Source organism: Salvelinus fontinalis, unplaced genomic scaffold (genome assembly GCF_029448725.1).
Source record: "Salvelinus fontinalis isolate EN_2023a unplaced genomic scaffold, ASM2944872v1 scaffold_1966, whole genome shotgun sequence".
Lineage (NCBI taxonomy): Eukaryota > Metazoa > Chordata > Actinopteri > Salmoniformes > Salmonidae > Salvelinus > Salvelinus fontinalis.
In genome coordinates this window covers 4,364-7,710 of record NW_026602175.1, presented here as the reverse complement: position 1 = coordinate 7,710, position 3,347 = coordinate 4,364, and the positions used below count along the sequence as shown (strand labels likewise).

Below are 3,347 nucleotides of genomic sequence, written 5' to 3'. Positions count from 1 at the left end.
GACCGCATGGTCGGGATGTTAGCTAGCTAGGCTAATGCTAACTTAACCAGTCCGCCAGCTGACTAATAACAACAACACCGTAAATATTAAATTAAATCGGATAACTAACTAGACGACAGAAGTGGTTTTAAAACACAGTGGCTAATAAAAAAACGAAAGCATCTAAAGAGCTTTATTGGTTCGGCTATTGTGTCCAGCAAGCTACCGAGGTGTCTGACTGTCTGTTGCTGCTGTTGAAAGAAGCGTTCCGTCCACTAGATTATACGTCACAGTAGCAGCGTCGCCTTAAATTCCCACACTGCTGACTGGATTGGGTAGTTGAGTAAAATGTATATTTAATTTTCAGACAAAAAGTTAAAGGGTAGGAACTAGAGACGTCGCTAGAACTAAAATATGAATTAGCCCCCCCTGAATAAATCAATATCAGTCTATATATTTTTTCTGTGATTTATTTCTTTCGTCAACCATTCCATCGCATCTTAAACTTCTTACTGGGGCGGCACTAGGACCGGGGGAGGCTGCTGCACTAGTGATTGTTAGACTTTCTTCAGCAAAGATGGCTGAAAGAAATAGTTCGAGAGAGGGGTACCACTACACAGAACTGAACTGGATCAAAGATGGTGGACAGAAATACTAGGAGAGAGGGGTACTCCTACACAAAACTGAACTGGATCAAAGATGGTGGACAACAGTACTAAGATGGAAGCAAATGTAAGGGATTATAACGTCAAAACGAATCATGCAAAAACATGCACAGTTGACAGGAATGTTAGTTAATGTAGAGACAAACGATTATGCATTTTTTTATCATAAAGTTCATTTCCAAAAATCGTGATTTAGCAAGCTAGCAGACTAGCTAACATTAGCCAGCTAGCTGACTAGCTAACATTAGCCAACTAGCTGACTAGCTAACATTAACCAGCTAGCTGACTAGCTAACATTAGCCAGCTAGCTGACTAGCTAACATTAGCCAGCTAGCTGGCTAGCTTTATGGGTGTTGTGACATGAGTATGAAATTGTAATTCTGGTTGTTTTAGGGACTCCTGAAACAACCAGCAAACCAGACTGTCGTTTTGGAAAACAGTGGATGTAAAGAATCTAGCTAGCTGAAGAATTTACTGCAAATTTAATGTACAATTTTGTAAGCTTTCCTTGCTGATATTTACCATGCAGATAGATGAAATTACGTAGCTAGCTATGTTCTTGCTTATTGTGCAGTGGATGATTAAAATCCCTGTATGCCCATGGATGTGTAGCTAGCTATCTAGCCGATCTGTGTATGGACCCAAACGTTTGGTATACATATTAGTTCAGAACCTAGCTATGAACCTCAGCTATCATAGCCAGTTGTATCAACTTCAAAACAGCCTGAATGACATTAATGAAGCCTATGGATTGAGTAGATTATAATATCATGTTGTGCCAAGGATGCAAGTCGTATATACATGTAGTTATTACCATGCATGAGATCCCCACATTGTAGCCTGTACATTTAATATATTCACTGATCATGTACTCTACCATGGCAAATAAAGGTGCAGTTTAGGTATGAATGTCTTTGAGATTATTTTTCAGTCATATCCAATACCAGGAGTATCAAATTCCAGTCTTTGAATGACGCTGTGTCTGCATGTATGTATTACAATTCAACAGTGTTTACCAATCTTGGTCCTGGGACATCAATGGTTACACATTGTAACTAATAGACTAGAAACAGGATTTAACTAGTTAATTCATATATACAGAAATATAATGAAATATAATGTTAAAAACAGAACACTACACTTCCTATGCATCATGTAAATACTCCAACACCGGTTCATCTCAACATCTAATGCCCTTCATCTGCATTGATCTGATAAACACAGGATAGGTGGAGTATTTCATCACATTACACTTCATTTCAACCAGTAGAGAATGTGAAACGCTTTATTGAAAAGCTCATTATCCAAGTGTTATAAATACAAGTTCAATCTGTCCTTCAATGCACATCTGTTGTGAATTATAAAAACAGAGGAAGAAAGAGGTGGTGGTGGGAGAGGTGTAAAAGACAGAAAGGGAAAGAGGTAAGCACATAGGAGCAGGGAAGGCAGCACATGATTAATGAATCACAGTGCTACATAAATATTCTCTCAGTTCATCACAATTACATAACAGTGTCTCTAGTCTTCCCAAAGGTTATCTTCAAAGCAGGTGAGGTGGCGATGATGGGACTGGGGGTTGGCATTCTCTCACATCAAAACATATCTGCAGACGAGAGACAGGTGGAGAGAGAGAGCATGTTTAAGCCTGGTGTTTTTATTTTTTATTCTAACATTGTTAGTCATCAATCAGGAGGTGAAATGCAAAACTGACCTTGGATCATTAACTCTGGGACTACTGCATCTCTCTGTATTTCAATGTAAAGCATCTCTTTAATAATACTTCTTGTATAATATAAACTGACCTGGGATCATTAACTCTGGGACTACTGCATCTCTCTGTATTTCAATGTAAAGCATCTCTTTAATAATACTTCTTGTATAATATAAACTGACCTGGGATCATTAACTCTGGGACTACTGCATCTATCTGTATTTCAATGTAAAGCATCTCTTTAATAATACTTCCTGTATAATATAAACTGACCTGGGATCATTAACTCTGGGACTACTGCATCTATCTGTATTTCAATGTAAAGCATCTCTTTAATAATACTTCCTGTATAATATAAACTGTCCTGGGATCATTAACTCTGGGACTACTGCATCTATCTGTATTTCAATGTAAAGCATCTCTTTAATAATACTTCCTGTATAATATAAACTGACCTGGGATCATTAACTCTGGGACTACTGCATCTATCTGTATTTCAATGTAAAGCATCTCTTTATAATACTTCCTGTTGTCCTGAACAAGTGACCTCTCACCTCTGACCATGCTGTGCCCTCTATGTAGCCAGTTCAGATGCAGGAGGGGTTCACCGACACAGCTGATATAACCTAGAGGATTTAGGGAGAAGGGGAGAGAGGGATGAAGTGAAGGAGAGAGACTGTTATTGAGAAAATAAGGTAGGTAAAGCCACAGTGTTCAACAGGAATCTGTGTGTGGCCTCACCTGGTGTCCACACCACACTAAGTGGCTGCAGAGTACTTTATGCTGAAAAACATGAACGGACGAACGAGGACAAACAATATAGCGTAGTTATAGAAATAAGGAAGTGTCTTACTATTCTCTATGGTTGGCCCTCTTGCCTATTCGTTGAAGGTGGAAGGAGCCACAGTTAAAGGGAGAGAAACTGTGAATTGAATAACTGCAGTTGACATTGCTAAGTAAATGGAAGAATACTCTTATTGCAATGTGAATGG

General features: G+C 38.7%; 2 long non-coding RNA genes across 2 annotated transcripts; one reads left to right on the top strand and one right to left on the bottom strand.

Moving 5' to 3' along the window:
* The first annotated feature begins 503 nt into the window (after window positions 1–503).
* LOC129850366 (uncharacterized) lies at window positions 504–1,549 on the top strand. Its single transcript, XR_008758780.1, has 2 exons — window positions 504–711; window positions 1,038–1,549. It is a non-coding gene; the product is annotated as an uncharacterized LOC129850366 (long non-coding RNA).
* Window positions 1,550–1,911: 362 nt separating this feature from the next.
* Window positions 1,912–3,089, bottom strand: LOC129850365 (uncharacterized). Its single transcript, XR_008758779.1, has 2 exons — window positions 2,910–3,089; window positions 1,912–2,247 (listed from the first exon to the last, which is right to left on the bottom strand). It is a non-coding gene; the product is annotated as an uncharacterized LOC129850365 (long non-coding RNA).
* Window positions 3,090–3,347: the final 258 nt, after the last annotated feature.